The sequence below is a fragment of the Hypanus sabinus genome, chromosome 9 (assembly GCF_030144855.1).
Source record: "Hypanus sabinus isolate sHypSab1 chromosome 9, sHypSab1.hap1, whole genome shotgun sequence".
Lineage (NCBI taxonomy): Eukaryota > Metazoa > Chordata > Chondrichthyes > Myliobatiformes > Dasyatidae > Hypanus > Hypanus sabinus.
This window is the reverse complement of record NC_082714.1, coordinates 77,055,856-77,072,834: the sequence shown is the minus strand read 5'-3', so window position 1 is coordinate 77,072,834 and position 16,979 is coordinate 77,055,856. Positions and strand designations below refer to the sequence as shown.

The window sequence follows — 16,979 nt, the reverse complement described above, 5'->3', positions numbered from 1 at the left end:
TCAGAAATCTGATGGCAGAGGGGAAGAAGCTGTTGAGTGTGTGTTTTCAGGCTCCTGTACCTCCTCCCTGATGGTAGCAATGAGAAGAGGGTCTTGTCTTCCTTACCAGGTACACCATCAGGGCCTGACGCCTTAATGACAGATGCCTCCTTTTTGAGGCATCAACTTTTGAAGGTGTCCTCGATGCTGGGGAGGCTCGTGCCCATTGCTGAGTTTGCAACTTTCTGCGGCTTTTTCTGATCTTGTGCAGTGGCCCCTCCATACCAGATCATGATGCAACCAATTAGCATTTTCTCCACAGTAGTGTGGAAGTTTGTGAGAGTGCTTGGGTGACATACCAGATCTTCTCAAAATCCTACTAAAAATTAGCCACTTTGTAATTGTGTCTTCTTTGTAATTGCATCAATATGTTGTGCCCAGGATAAATCTACAGAGATGTTGACACCAAAAACTTGAAACTGCTACCTTTTCCACTGCTGATCCCTCAGTGACTTCCCCTTCCTGAAGTCCACACTCAGTTACTTGTCCCTGCTGATGTTGAGTGCAAGGCGGTTGTTGTGGCACCACTGAACCAGCTGATTTACGTCACTCCTCTATGCCACCTCATCACCATCTGAAATTCTGCCAACAATAGTTGAATCATTGGCAAATTTATAGATGGTATTAGAGCTGTGCCTAGCTCAATTGTGGGTGTAATGAGTAGAACAGTGGGCTAAACATGCATCCTTGAGGTGTGCTAGTATTGATTGTCAGTGAGGAGGGGATGTTATTTCTGATCTGCTCTGACTGTGGTCTCCCAGTGAGGAAGTTAAGGATCCAGTTGCAGAGGGAGGTACAGAGGCCCAGGTTTTAGATCTTGTTGATTAGTACTCAGGGTATGATGGTGTTTAATGCAGAGCTATAATCAATAAATAGTGGCCTGACTTAGGGCATTGCTGTTGTCCAGGTGATCCAAGGCCAAATAGAGAGCCAGTGAGATTGCATCTGCTGTTGTTGTAGTAGGCAAAAACAGCAGTGGGTCCAAGTCCTTGCTTAGACAGGAGTTGATTCTGGCCATGATCAACTTCTCAAAGTAGTTCATCATGGTAGATGTGAGTGCCACCAGGTGATAATTGTTGAGACAGCTCACCCTGACCTTCTTGGGCACTGGTATGATTATTGCCCTTTTGAAGCAGGTGGCATGTTCTAAAGTTGATGTCCAAGAATTTGTTTTATTCTCCCTTTCTAAGTGTGCATGAAAGGCATTGAGCTCACACCCATTCATGGTGTTGGGCTTTGCAATGTAGGAAGTAAAGACCTAAAAAACCTGCCAGAGCTGACATGCATCCAATTCCACCTCTAACTTCAATTGGAATTTTTTTTTTGCTCTTAAGATAGCCTTCTATTGGTCATACCTGGACTTCTTGTATGGTTCAGGACTACCTGTCTTGAATGTAGTCCTCAGCAGTTTACGAATCTCCTGGTTCAGCCCTGGTTTTTGGTTTGTGAAGTCTGGTGTATTCATTCAGGTTTGAAGATGAATCCCTGAATATTATCCAGTCCACTGAATCAAAGCAGTCCTATAAGTGCTCCTCCATTTCTCTTGACTACACCTTCTTGGTCCTCTCTCTGGTGCTGCGGTCTTTAGCCTCTGCATATATGCTGCGAGTCAAAGTGCAGGCTTGAGATGGTACGGTAAGCGTTTTTGATGGTGGTATAACAAGTGTTTTGGCTCCTGTGGTTCCACAGGTGATACATTGGAAGTAATTGTTCAAAGACGATTTCAAGCTGGCCTGGCTGAAATCTCCAGCAGTGATCAGGAAGGCATCAGAATATCTGCTAATCACAGTGCTCAGCTTCTTCAGTGCCTGAGGTGGAATGTACACCTCTACCAGAATGATGGTGAAAAATGCTCTTGGAAGATAAAATGGACCAAACTTAACTACTAGATGCTTTGAGTCATGTGAACAGGATTGAGGCAGAACCGTCACATCTGTGCACCACGACCTGTTAATTATGAGGCATACTCCTCCTCCTCTGCCTTTAAAAGACTCACTGTGAATGGTGAAGCCATCAGGCTGCAGCTCTGCATTCAAAATGGTGAGAGCGAGGCTTCTGTGGAGCAAAATACACAGGAGATGTGGGCAGCTGGGACCGGCTCAGGTGGAAGGGGGCCAAAGGGCCTGGTTCCATGTTGTGTGACTCCAGATACTCACCAGCACCTCCTGGAAAATCGCAGCAGAGCTGAACTGGAGAGTGACAGCCCCCAGTGATAAGGAGATTATTGGGATTCTGACAACCCATACTCGTTTGTCAATCACACATTATTTACTTGTGCACAAGGACAGCAGTCTACCCCTATCACTGAACTTCTCTGAAGTTACAGCTCAAGGTTGCAGATATTTATCCAATAGGATCCTTTAGAGATACAGAACAGAAACAGACCCCTCCAGCCCAACAAAGCTCTGCCACCCACTCACAACCATGTAACCAACTAACCTAGTAAACCTGTGCAGCTTTTGGGTGTGGGAGGAAAGCTCGAGAGCAACATTAAGGATCTCCAGTATCTGGGCCGTGCTCCCTTCTTGATGCAGTCATCAGGAAAGGGGTACAGGAGCCTTAGATCCCACCACCAGATTAAGGAACAGCTATTATCATTCAATCATCAGGCTCCTGAGCCAGTGTGGATAACTTCACTTACCCCAACAATTCCACCATCTGTTGACTCAACTTTCAAGGACTTGACAACTCATTCTTTGATTGATTTAGTATTTCCACAGATTGTCCTCTTTTGTGCACTGGTTGGTTGGCAGCCCATGTGTAGATTTTCATTGATTCTATTGTTCTACTGTTTTCTTTGTTCTACTGTGAATGTCTGCAACAAAATGGATCTCAGGGTAGCCAATTGTTATTAAAGTGCCAGGAACCTGGTTTCAATTCTCCTCCAACCTCTCTCATAAACAAAACATTTCATCCACAGAACTGCCACGATGAATGTTTTCTTGTTTTTCACACCATTCTCTGTAAACTCTAGAGACTGCTGTGAGTGAAAATCCCAGGAAATCAGCAGTTCCTGAGACTCAACCCACCCCGTGTGGCTCCAACAATTATTCTATGGTCAAAGTCATTTCTCCCCCATTCTGATGTTTGGTCTGGTCTGAACAATAAATGAACCTCTTGACCATGTCTGCATGTTTTTATACATTGAGTTGCTGCCACATGATTAGCTGATTAGATACTTGCATTAACGAGCAGGTGTACAAGTGTACCCCGTTCTCCTGCCTTCTTCCTGTAACTTTCATGCCCTAACTCATCAAGAATCTATCAACCTCCACCTTAAATACACCCATTAATCTGGCCTCCACTGCCACCTGTGGCAACAAATTCTACAGATTCACCACTCTCTGGCTAAGGAAATTCCTCATCATCTGTTTTAAATGGATGTCCCTCAATTCTGAGGCAGTGCCCTCTGGTCCTAGACTCCCCCACTATAGGAATCATTCTCTCCACACCCACTCTATCTCAGCCTTTCACCATTCAATGATCTGAGTAGGGCCGTGCATGTTTCCTCCCAAACCTTACGGCACCAATCAATACGGTCCCGAACTGACAGTACTGCAATCTCCTTTTCTTGTGCGGGGAACAGCGGGGGTTGGTACCCCAGGGAACACTCGAATGGAGACCTTCCAATGGCCGAGCTCACTAGAGAGTTGTGGGCGTACTCAACCCACTGAAGGTGGTCACTCCAGGTCGACGGGTTGTGGGCGTACTCAATCCAAGGGAGGTGGTTGCTCCAGATCAACGAGTTGTTTGCCGTTACACAAAGTAGTGTCGCCTCCAGGTCTTGGTTGACCCGTTCTGTCTGCCCGTTCGTCTGGGGGTGGAAGCAGGATGATAGGCTGACCGATTCTCCTAAGGCTTGACAGAAGGCCTTCCATATTTGCGAAATGAACTGGGGACCTCGATCGGAGACGATGTCTGCGGGGATTCCGTGGAGGGGGAAGGCATGGCGGCCGAGAAGATCTGCAGTTTCTTGAGAGGAAGGGAGTTTAGAGAGGGCCACAAAGTGCACCGCCTTGGAGAATCAGTCTACCACAGTGAGGACAATGGTGTTTCCGCGGGAGGGGGTAGATCGGTGACGAAGTCTAGGGTGATTTGGGACCAGGGACAGGTAGAGGACAAAGTAGACCCACAGGTGGCCGATGAGAGACCTTTCCCCGGGCACAGATGGAACAAGTCGAGACATAAGAACGGGTGACCCCTCCATGGACGGCCACCACAAGTGCTTCCTCAGGAGAGCCAGGGTCTAATCACTCCCGGGGTGGCAGGCGAAACGGGATGTGCGGTGCCATTGGAGAATCTGAGACCTGACGGAGACGGGCACGTACAGGCGATCACCGGGTCCATTTCCAGGGTCGGGGTCGTCCCGCTGGGCTTCCTTTACTTTGGCCTCGATCCCCCAAGTGAGGGTGGCCACCACGCAGGGTGGAGGGAGGACAGTCTCGGGGCTGGAGGTGTCATCCTTGGAGTCATGCAGGCGGGATCCCGTTCTTGGATCCTGGACGGTACGTGAAGGTAAACTTGAACCGCCCAAAAAACAATGCCCAACGGGCCTGACGAGAGTTCAATAGTTTGGTGGTCTGAATATACCCCAGGTTCTTATGATCCGTCCATACCACAAACGGGTCTTCTGCCCCCTCCAACCAGTGCCTCCATTCTTCCAATGCTAATTTGACCGCCAGTAGTTCCCGATTCCCCGCGTTGTAATTCCATTTGGCGGGGGACAGTCGGCGAAAGTAGAAGGCGCAGGGGTGAAGCTTTTCGTCTGAACTTGCCTGTTGGATAGGACTGCTCCTACCCCAGAGACAGAGGCATCCACATCAACGATGAATTGACGGGATGGGTCTGGATGGATCAGGATGGGAGCGGTGGTGAAACGCCTCTTCAGGTCGGTGAATGCTGAGTCCGCTTCGGAGTCCCAGCAAAACAGGGTGGTAGGGCGAGGTAAGCCGGGTAAGGGGGGCCGCCACTTAACTGTACTCTCTGATGAATCTGCGGTAGAAGTTTGCAAACCCCAGGAATCGTTGAAGTTGTTTGCGTGTCGTGGGTCTAGGCCATTCCTCCACTGCCCGGATCTTCTCAGAGTCTGCTTTTACCTGTCTGTTTTCAATGGAAGCTGACCGAAGGGACGTGGAACTCGCATTTTTCCACCTTTGCAAATAACTGGTTTTCCCACAGTCGCTGAAGGACCTGACGGACATGGTGTATATGTTCTTGGGGGCTGCTAGAAAATATCAGGATATCATCAAGGTACACAAATACGAATCGATTGATAAAGTCCCTCAGTACGTCATTGATCAGGGTTTAGAAAATGGCGGGAGCATTGGAGAGGCCAAACGGCATTACCAAATATTTAAAGTGGCTCAGAGGTGGATTGAAGACTGTCTTCCATTCATCCCCCTCCCTCATCCTGACTAAATGGTAGGCGTTACGAAGGTCCATCTTTGAGAAGATGGTGGCTCCATGCAGTGGTTCAAATGGCGAACTAATGAGGGGTAGAGGGTACTTGTTCTTGGCTGTTATATTATTCAGGCCTCGGTAGTTGATACAAGGGCAAAGCGTCCTGTCCTTCTTTTCTACAAAAAAGAAACCAGCGCCTACCGGGGAAGACGAAGGTCTGATAATGCCCGCCGCAAGGGACTCGCTGATGTACTTCTCCATGGCCTCTCTCTGGTCTGGATAGGTTAAAGAGGCGACTGGTGGGTAGCGAGGGCCCGGGGAGAAGGTCGACGGCACAATCACATGGGCAGTGCAGAGACAGGGAAAGGGCCCACTGTTTACAGAATACCGGTCCCAGGTCATGGTATTTGGTGGGGACTCGGGACAAATCGAGGGGTTCCGGGACAGGCGGGGTCACGGTAGCTTCCCTGGGAGATGGGGCTGACTGCAGACAGTTGGCGTGGCAAGACTGGCTCCATTTGGCTATCCTCCCGGTAGACCAGTCGATGTGGGGATTGTGTTGGGTCAGCCATGGGTACCCTAGAACTACCGAGGCTTGAGGTGACTGAATGAGACTGAACCGTACCTCCTCCCAATGGTTGCTGGACAGGATCAAGGTCAGGGAAGGCATACAGTGGGTCACCCGAGCCAGCAGTTTTCTGTCTAGGATCCGGGCCTCCAGGGGTGCAGTTAGCGGATCGCGAGGTATGCCAGCCTGGGAGGCTATGTCCTCATCCAGCAGATTGCCCTCGGCACGGGAACCCACCAAAGCGGATAGGGACAGAGACTGTCCTTGATAATTCACGGTAGCCGGGATCTGCCTCCGAGTCTGGGGAGCTGAAGGAAGTGTCATTGGACCCACCAGAACAGTAGGAGTGGGAGCTCTGCGAGGAATGGCAGGGGGGAGAGGTTAGGGCTGGTTGGAGAAAGTAAGGTGGACCGTGGGATGGCCCGAGGAACGGAGAAACTAGTCTCTCTCAGCCGTTCATGAAGTCGATAATCTAATCGGATGGCTAGTGAGATCAGAGAGTCCAGACAGTCTGTGTCGTCCCTCGCGGCCAACTCATCCTTTATCTGATCCGAGAGATCCTGTCGATACACCTCCTGTAGGGCCTCGTCATTCCACCTGGAGTCTGTGGCCAATGTCCAGAACTCAATGGAATACCTGGCCACACTTCGCGAAGCCTGACGAAGAGTAAGCAGCCATTTTGCAACGTCCTTACCGCGAATGGATTGTTCGAATACTTTCCTCATTTCAGGGACAAAGGAGGAGTAGGAGGAACAAGCCTCTGGTCGGTTTTCCCATATCGCGGTCGCCAAAGCCAAGGCATCCCCTCGTAGCAGCCCCACGATGAACGCAATCTTTGATTTATCCGAAGTGTAGCTACGTGGCTGCAGCTCAAAGACTGGGGAGCATTGTAACAGGAAGGCCCGGCACCTCCCTCGGTCCTCGGCGCAGGGTTCAGTCTCAGGCACATACGGCTCTCGAGGGGATGGTCTTGCTGATTCCGGGGGCGAAGCCATCTGGAGCATTGCAGTTTGGGTAGTCGGGGTTCTTGGAGGGGACGGAGAAACAGAAGTGGAGACCCGGTCCACTCATTCACTGACCTTCTGCACATTCGTGGTTAGTGATCGGGATTTCCATGATCTCCCGAAGTAGTTGGTCATGGGCACCTAATAGGTAGCCCCGGCTGGCCAGGGCCTGCTGTATGGGATCTGTGTCCGCTGGGTTCATCATGGCAATTCGTTCTGTTGCAAGGACATGGCAGTGGAACGAACCCAAGTGCTGAACATGGGCGCGGAGGCCGAGTCGGAAGGCGTTACGGTCGTAGCGAGCGTGGATTTGGTACCAAGGGAGTCTTCACCTGGAGCCTTGGTTTTAGTAGAGAATTCAGGAATGGTGCTAGACTTAGAACTGATAGTCCTAAGAACCATGGAACAAGGTTACTTGGTCAGGAGTCGACCAATGAACTGGCACCTTCTAGTTGTGGTCAAGGATTCTTATACTGCATTGGCTGATGGAAAGCAGGTGTTTGTAGTTAATGGGACCTGGGAATGATTAGAACTAAATGAAGTGATGGAGGCCCAATTCCTGAGGTAAATAGCCAGGTGGGGATTGCCAGAAGGGACCATGACACTCCAATGTCAGCACATGCTTTCTTAGATAAGGGACCTAAATCTGCTCACAGTGGTCCAAGTGAGGCCTCACCAGTGCCATATAAAGCCCCAACATTACATCCTTGTTTTTTTTACATTCTCCTCTTAAAATGAATGCCAACATTGCATTTACCTTCCTCACCACTGACTCAACCAGCAAGTTAACCTTTAGGGAATCCTGTATGAGGACTCCCAAGTCCCTTTGCACCTCAGATTTTGGTTCCCAGAAATGAACAGAATTGGTGGGGTGGCTCTGTCACGATGTATTCAGAGTAGGTTGGCTAGAGGTGTCCAGGTGTGTTTGGCAGCGGGATGGGAACCAGATTGATAGTGCTAAAGAGATGCTGGTAGGTTTACAAGCACAGGCAATGTGTAGCAAGACTCCCAGCAAGCAGAGGCAAACTTGCAGTCAACAGGATGAGTTGCAACGTAAAAGGCAGACGGAATTGAAAAGGGTGAATACAGGACTGAAGGTGTTATGTTTGAATGTGCACAGTATACAGAATAAGGTGGATAAACTTGTAGCACAGTTGTAGGCATCTCTGAATCATGGCTTAAAAAAGACTATAGCTGGGAGCTCAATGTCCAAAGATACACGTTTGAAATTCCAGAGGACACAGCCTCAGAATAAAGAGGCATCATTTTACAACAGAGATGAGGAGGAATTTCTTTAGCCAGAGAGTGGTGAATCTGTGGAATTCACTGCCACAGGCAGCTCTGGAGACCAGGTCTTTATGTATATTTAAGGCAGAGGTTGATAGATTCTTGATTAGTCGGGGGATGAAGGGATACTAGAAGTCAGGAGATTGGGATTGAGAGGGAAAATGGATCAATCATGATGAAATGGCAGAGCAGACTCGATGGGCCAAATGGCCTAATTCTGCTCCTACATCTTATGGTCTTATGGTATAGTACTTGTGGGATGTGTCTGTCACTGTTTAACACCAGATTACAATAATGGTGGGCTGTGTCCACAGCTCTCTGTAGTTTCTTGCATTCTCAGGCAGAGCAATTGCCGTATCCAGATGTGAAGCTTTCTTTGTGCCAATGGGCAAACAAAAATGGTTGGCACGGAGTTGGGCCGAAGGGCCTATTTCTGTGACTTACCCCTCTACTGCTCTGTGACTCACACAATTTGGGTCTTGGACACCAGCTGGTACCTGGCTGCCACCCTCTGTTTTGGCGTTGGGGCATAGTTAGGAGGGGCCAAACCACAAGGAAACCTGCACCTGGCAGCAGTGACTGGGGAGAGGGTGGTGAAGTAGCGTACGACAGAGCTGGGATCCTCCTTCACACCTCTGCGCACTCCTGAACCGCTTTGGCTCCCCATTATTACTCACTGGGTGGCAGGCTGAAGGTATGTCTATATCAAAGGAGGTGTAAGGCACTCCTTTCCTCCAGTAGCCGGCAAGGCATAGCACCTATTTAGTTCCCCAGTTAGATGGTGGATGGCTGTATGAGCAGCTGGTACGTATCACAAGTCCTAGTTATGTGACCACTGACGCCAGGCAGACAATCTCTGAAGAGTATTGATAATGGCTGGGGTCACCCGTCTTGTAAAGACACTGACCAAAAGAAGGCAATGGCAAATCACTTCTGTAGAAAAATTTGCCAAGAACATCATGGTTATGAAAAATCCACGATTGCCTGTGTCATACAACATGGTACATAACGAACAATTATCACTCCGCAGTGAATTACACGTAGAGAAATTCTGGAGGATCTCAGCTGTCCACCCGTGCCCGGTGGACTGACACAACGGACCGTGTGTTTTGATGTATATGTGACAAATAATTTTATTAAAATAGGGTGCAAACAAAACTATTTTTACAATGGGCTGGGTGACTATCAACAGCCCATGAACAGTGTTGTGGTTGAGTGTTCCAACTTCTTAGGAGTGAACATCACCAGCAGCCTGTCCTGGTTCAACCACGGCTAAAAAAGTTCACCAAGCTCTCTACTAGCTCAGGAAGATAAAGAAATTCGGCATGTTCCCGTTGACCTGTTTCAATTTTTATCAATGCACCATAGAAAGCATTCTGGTGGGATGCATAATGGGTTGGTATGGCAACTGCTCTACACATGACCACAAGAAACTGAAGAGTTGTGGACATAAGAACACAAGTAGGAGCAGGAGTCGGCCATCTGGCCCATCGACCTACTCCACCGTTCAATAAGATCATGGCTGATCTGACCTTGGACTCATCTCCATCTACTTGCCTTTTCCCCATAACTCTTAATTCCTCTACTATGCAAAACCCTATGCAATCTTGTCTTAAATATATTTACTGAGGTAGCCTCTACTGCTTCATTGGGCAGAGAATTCCACAAATTCACCACTCTCTGGGAAAAGCCGTTCTTCCTCATCTCCATCCTAAATCTACTCGCTCGAATCATAGGCAATGGCCCCTAGTTCTAGTCTCACCTACCAGTGGAAACAACTTTCCTGCCTCTGTCTTATCTATCCCTTTCATAATTTTATCTTTCTATAAGATCACTCATTTTTTTGAATTCCAGCAAGTACAGTCCCAGGAGACTCGATCACTCCTCATAGTCTAATGCCCTCATCTCTGAAATCAACCTGGTGAACCTCCTCTGCAACGTCTCCAAAGCTAGTATATTCTTCTTCAAGTGAGGAGACCAGAACTGCACACAGTACTCCAGATGCAGTCATCAGTACTCTGTACAGTTGCAGCATAACCTTTCTGCTCTTAATTTCAATCCCTCTAGCCAACATTCCATTTACCTTGATAGCCTGCTGAACCTGCAAACCAACTTTTTGTGATGCATGCACAAGCACTCCCAAGCCCTTCTGCACAGCAGCATGCTGCAATCTTTTACCATTTAAATAATGATCTGATCTTCCATTTTTCCTTCCAAAGTAGATGACCTCGCATTCACATTGTACTAAATCTTCCAGACCTTTGCCCACTCACTTAACCTATCTATATCCTCTGCACAATTTGCTTTTCCATTCTAGTTAGTGCCATCAGCATACACCGCACTCAGTCCGTTCCATATTGTTAATATATATCATGAACAGCTGTGGGCCCAGCACCAACCCCTATGGCACATCACTCACCACTGATTGACAACCAGAGAAACACCCATGTAGCCCAACTGTCTGCTTTCTATTGGTTAACCACTCCTCTTTTCATGCTAATACATCGCCCCCAACTCTATGCATCCTTATCTTATGGATAAGTCTTCTATGTGGCACCGGATTGAACGCCTTCTGGAAATCCAAGAAAATAACGTCCATCTGTTGGCCTCACTCCACTATACTTGTTATATTCTCAAAGAACTCCAGTAAGTTTGTCAAACAGGACCAGCCTTTGCTGAATCCATGCTGCATCTGCCTGATGGATCCATTTCTTTCTAGATGCCTTGCTATTTCTTCCTTAGTGACAGCTTCAAGCATTTTCCCAACTAGAGATGTTAAACTAACTGGCCTATAGTTACCTGCCTTTTGCCTACATTCTTTTTTGAACAGTGGTGTGACATTTGACTTCCAGTTCACTGGGACCTGCCAAAGTCCAGAGAATTTTGGTAAATTATCACAGAGCCCTGTTGGCAGTCGATGGAGTAACATCGTCTTAGGTTGCTCCTACCCTACCTACTTTGTTGTCTCCTACTGGTTCTTTTTGAAACCTTATTATAATATTTTAATACTGCTCTACTATGGCTGGGAAAAGAACAAAAGCCTTTGCAAAAGTAAGAGAAACAGAAGATGAATCCCGTCACTTTGGATTCTAACAGCGACTTCCTTAAACGGCAAAAATCCAAATTTTCTGAGGAGTTTCAACGACTTAATGGTAAATTGGATACATTCCAACTAACTTTAATTGAGCATGAGAATCGAATTCAAGAAAATACTGCAAAACTGACAACTCTTGAAGATACAATTAAACTCTACAAAGAGTTATCCTTATCCAATGAAAAAAATGATGAAAAGGATTATCAGTCTAGAAAATAGAAACAGGAGAAATAATTTGCAAATTTGGGTCTTGAAGAATCAATTGAAGGCACTGACCCTATGAAGTTATTCCCTGTTTTATTAACATCCGAGCTGAAGCTCGATCGAGCATATCGCTGGCCAACTTTGCAGCCATTGTCATCGGCAGTGAGACCCTGCTTGGTCATTCTAAGTTTTCATGAATTTCGTATCAAGGACCTTTTAATTTGCCACACTTGTTGACTAGGAATTATTGATTTCCATGGTTACAAGGTCATATTTGTGGAAGACTATTTGCCTGAAGTCATGGCTGAACATACGAAATACAAAGAAGTTATGTCGGATTTGTACGATAAAGGATTTAAACCATCCTGTCGGTTTCCAGCCTGTCTGAGTATTGTTTTGAAGAATGGAATGCAAAGAAGAATAAAGTCAGTTGAAGAAGCAAAAGTTTCTGAAGGCGGAAGTCTAAAACTTATATTTCATATTTGATCAACACACGTGAATCTGCAGATGCTGGAAATAAATAAAAACACAAAATGCTGGCAGAATGCTGATCAGAATGAAGGGTTTCAACCCAAAACTACCTCCTCCCATAGATGCTGTCTGGCCTGCTGAGTTTTGCCAGCATTTTGTATTTTTATTCATATTTGATCAATTTTTTTCTGTTAATATGAATCTGAAATAAGGCTTCAATAAGCTTATGTATTGGCTGTTCATATACTGTCTTTCATTACTTTTTTATTTTATCCCTTTTTAAGGCTTTATTTTAATATAACTTTCTTTGAATTTGTTTAAAATGATCTTTTTATATTTTTGAATACTGAGTTATTTTTCTTTCTATGTTGTGTCTTGGTAGGGATATAATTGGCCTTGAAGGACTGAAGTTTCTGTCAGCAGGATTTTTTGGGGAGGGAACTTGGTTCTTAGCTCTCTGACTGCCTATTGGTCAGCCTTCTGGCTTTGGGTGAGGGAGGGGCTAGGGGCTAATTCTTTTTGGGAGCTGTGTTGGGTTGATTATATGATTGTCTGTTTGACTACCTTACCTTATGATTTGCTTTCTAGTTTCAATAACTTATGGCCTGATCTTTTAATTACATGATGATTTGTATTTAAAATGGTTCAAAATATTAACTTATTAGTTTGAATGTGAAAGGGCTGAATCATCCTATTAAACAGAACAAAGTGTTTGCTTATATTAAAAAATTAAAAGCACCCATTATTTTTTTTTACAAGAAACGCACAAATGCAGCTGTGATAGCTCACAATCTTTTACTCGGTGGAAGGGTATGCAATTTTATTCTTCGTTTAAAGCAAAATCATGTGGAGTTTCGATTTTTGTAGATAAGTTTCCTTTGTTCAGCATGAAGTTGTTTAGGATCCTAATGATCGATTTGTCATTGTATTAGGGAGTTTAGACAGTAAATTGATTGTTTTTGCTAATGTATATGCCCCCAACGTAGACGATCCAGGATTTTTTGAGCACCTATTTTTGTTTCTGCCAGATTTGTGTACTTGCTCTATTGTAATGGGAGGAGATTTTAACTGCTGGTTAGATTCAGTATTAGATCGCTCATCTGTCAAACCAGCCACACTTAATAAATCAGCTTTGTTTATCCAGTCCTTTCTAACTAGCTGCAGCTGCAGCTCCTATCAGACCGAGTTAGGGAGTTGGAGCGGGAGCTGGATGAACTACGGATCATTCGGGAGGTGGAGGCAGAGATAGATAGGAGTTATCAGGAGGTAGTCACACCAAAAAACCAAGAAGTAGGCAGATGGGTGACGGTCCAGAGAGGCAGGGGGAGCGGGCAGAGAGAGCAGAGCACCCCTGCGGCCATTCCCATTAACAATAAGTATACCGTACTGGATACTGTTGATGGGGATGACCTACCAGAATGAGTTGTAGTGGTCCTGCCTCTGGCACAGAGGTTGAACCCTCAACTAGAAAGGGGAGGAGGGAAGAGAAGAGAGCGATAGTTTTAGGGGACTCTATAGTTAGGGGGGCAGATAGGAGATTTTGTGGGGCAGATCAGGAGTCTCGGATGGTATGTTGCCTCCCTGGTGCCAGGGTCCGGGACATCTCAGATCGGGTGCAGGCTATTCTTGAGAGTGAGGGCATGAACCCAGATGTAATGGTCCATGTAGGGACCAATGATGTAGGTAAGGTGAGTGAGGGGGTCCTGCTTAGAGAGTTCAGGGAGTTAGGAGTGAAACTGAAAGGCAGGACCTCCAGGGTGACAATCTCGGGATTGCTACCTGTGCCACGTGCGAGTGAGGCGAAGAATAGAATGATTATGCACATTAATACTAGGCTGAGAGCATGGTGCAGGAAGGAAGGGTTCAGGTTTTTGGATAATTGGTCTTTGTTCCAGGGACATTGGGATCTGTTTCGAAGGGATGGTCTACATCTGAACCGGAGGGGTACTAACATTCTTGCAGGAGTATTTGCCAGTGCTGCTCGGGGGGGTTTAAACTAGATGTGCAGGGGGCAGGGATCCAGATCCAGAGGGTTGGTCAGAAGGTGCATGGGGTTAAATGTGTACAAGGTTTGGGTGATCTTGAGAAGGTCATCAAAATTCAGGGTGCAATTTGCCCGATGGAAGTTCAAGGAGCTGGGTTAGGTACAGTAGACAGTGTTTTAAGCAAAGAGAGGAGGAATGGGCTAAGAATTCTATACTTGAATGCGCGTAGTGTCAGAAATAAGACAGATGAGCTTGAAGCTCAGATGAAAATGGGGAACTACGATATTGTTGGGATAACGGAGACATGGCTGCAAGGGGATCAGGCCTGGGAATTGAGTGTACCAGGGTATACGTGCTATCGTAGAGACAGAAATATGGGAAGTGGGGGTGGGGTGGCCCTGTTGGCGAGGAATGAGATTCAGTCCTTAGCAAGAGGTGACTTGGGAACAGGGGAAGTAGAGTCTGTGTGAATTGAGCTGAGGAACAGTAAGGGTAAAAAGACCCTAATGGGTGTTGTGTACAGGCCCCCAAACAGTAGCGTGGATATTGGGTACAAGTTGATTAGGGAGTTAACATTGGCATGTGCTAAAGGTAATGCAGTCGTTATGGGAGATTTCAACATGCAGGTGGACTGGGAGAATCAGATAGGTGCTGGACCCCAGGATAGGGAGTTTGTGGAGTGTCTAAGGGATGTATTTTTGGAACAGCATGTGCTTGAGCCAACCAGGAACGAGGCTATTTTGGACTTGGTGATGTGTAATGAACAGGAATTGATAAGTGATCTTGAAGTAAAGGAGCCATTAGGAAGTAGTGATCATAACATGATAAGTTTTTATCTACAATTTGAGAGGGATAAGGGCAGATCAGAGGTGTCAGTGTTGCAATTAAATAAAGGAGACTACGGAGCCATGAGGGATGAGCTGGCCAAAGTTAAATGGGCGGATGCCCTGGCAGGAAAGACAGTGGATCAGCAGTGGCAGATATTCTTGGGCATAATACAAAAGATGCAAATGCAGTTCATTCCAATGAGAAGGAAGGATTCAAAGAGGGGGAAGGGGCCACAGTGGTTGACAAAGGAAGTCAGAGATTGTATAGCATTAAAGAAAAAGAAGTATGACAGGGCTAAGATGAGTGGGAATACAGATGATTGGGAAAGTTTTAAGGAACAGCAGATCTTAACTAAAAAAGCAATACGGAGAGAAAAAATCAGGTATGAGCTCAGTCTAGCCAGGAATATAAAAGGGGATAGCAAAAGCTTTTTTAGCTATGTGAAGAGAAAGAAGATAGTTAAGAACAATGTTGGCCCCTTGAAGAATGAATTGGGAGAAATTGTTATGGGAAACAGGGAAATGGCAACAGAATTTAATGCGTACTTTAGATCTGTCTTCACCAGGGAGGACACAAGCAATCTCCCAGATGTATGGATGGGCCAGGGTCATAAGATATCAGAGGAATTGAGACAGATTGACATTAGGAAAGAAACTGTGATGAGTAGACTGGTAGGACTGAAGGCTAATAAATCCCCGGGCCAGATGGTCTGCATCCCAGGGTTCTAAAAGAGGTGGCTCAGGAAATTGCGGATGCATTGGTAATCATTTTCCAATGTTCCTTAGATTCAGGATCAGTTCCTGAAGATTGGAGAGTGGCTAATGTTGTCCCACTTTTCAAGAAGGGAGGGAAGGAGAAAACGGAGAACTATCGCCCTGTTAGCCTAACGTCAGTCGTGGGGAAGATGCTTGAGTCCATTATTAAGGACGAAATAGTGGCACATCTAGATGGCAGTAATAGGATTAGGCCGAGCCAGCATGGATTTACCAAGGGCAAATCATGCTTGACTAATCTGTTGGAGTTTTTTGAGGGTGTAACAAGGATGTTAGACGAGGGTAAGCCAGTAGATGTTGTGTACCTAGATTTTCAGAAGGCATTTGATAAGGTGCCACATAGGAGATTGGTGAGTAAAATCAGAGCTCATGGCATTGGGGGCAGGGTTTCAACATGGATAGAAAACTGGTTGGCAGATAGAAAGCAAAGGGTAGCAGTGAATGGGTGTTTCTCAGACTGGCTGGAGGTGACTAGTGGGGTACCACAGGGCTCTGTATTGGGACCACAGCTCTTTACGATTTATGTCAATGATTTAGATGAGGGCATTGAAAATTATATCAGCAAGTTTGCTGACGATACTAAACTGGGTGGCAGTGTGACATGCGAAGAGGACGTTAGGAGAATACAGGGAGACTTGGATAGGCTGAGTGAGTGGACAGATACTTGGCAGATGTCATTCAATGTGAATAAATGTGAAGTTATCCACTTTGGAAGCAGGAACAAGAGGGCAGAGTATTGTCTGAACGGTGTCGAGTTAGGTAAGGGAGAAATGCAAAGAGACCTAGGAGTCCTAGTTCACCAGTCAATGAAGGTGAATGAGCAAGTGCAACAGGCAGTGAAGAGGGCAAATGGAATGTTGGCCTTTGTTACAAGGGGAATTGAATACAAGAGCAAGGATGTTCTTTTGCATTTGTACAGGGCCCTGGTGAGACCACACCTGGAATATTGTGTACAGTTTTGGTCTCCAGGTTTAAGGAAGGACATTCTGGCAATTGAGGAAGTGCAGCGTAGATTCACTAGGTTGATTCCTGGGATGGCAGGGCTGTCTTACGCAGAGAGATTGGAGAGATTGGGCTTGTACACGCTGGAATTGAGGAGATTGAGAGGGGATCTGATTGAAACGTTTAAGATAATTAAAGGATTTGATAGGATTGAGGCAGGAAATATGTTCCAGATGTTGGGAGAGTCCAGTACCAGAGGACATGGATTGAGAATAAGAGGTCAGTTATTTAAAACAGAGTTGAGGAAGAGCTTCTTCTCCCAGAGAGTTGTGGAGGTGTGGAATGCACTGCCTCGGAAGACGGTGGAGGCCAATTCTCTGGATG

The 16,979-nt window shown here is 46.3% G+C and overlaps 1 long non-coding RNA gene across 3 annotated transcripts in view; it reads left to right on the top strand.

Annotated features, from left to right (window-relative positions):
• LOC132399506 (uncharacterized) overlaps positions 1-16,979 on the top strand; it is a 76,585-nt gene that overhangs the window by 13,175 nt on the left and 46,431 nt on the right. Inside the window, exon 3 of one of the 3 annotated variants that reach the window (XR_009514010.1) lies at positions 1,729-3,283. The exons of the other annotated variants lie outside the window; for them this stretch is intronic. This is a non-coding gene — a long non-coding RNA (uncharacterized LOC132399506). Of the gene's footprint in view, positions 1-1,728; positions 3,284-16,979 lie in introns of those variants that run through there. 3 annotated transcript variants of the gene reach the window in all.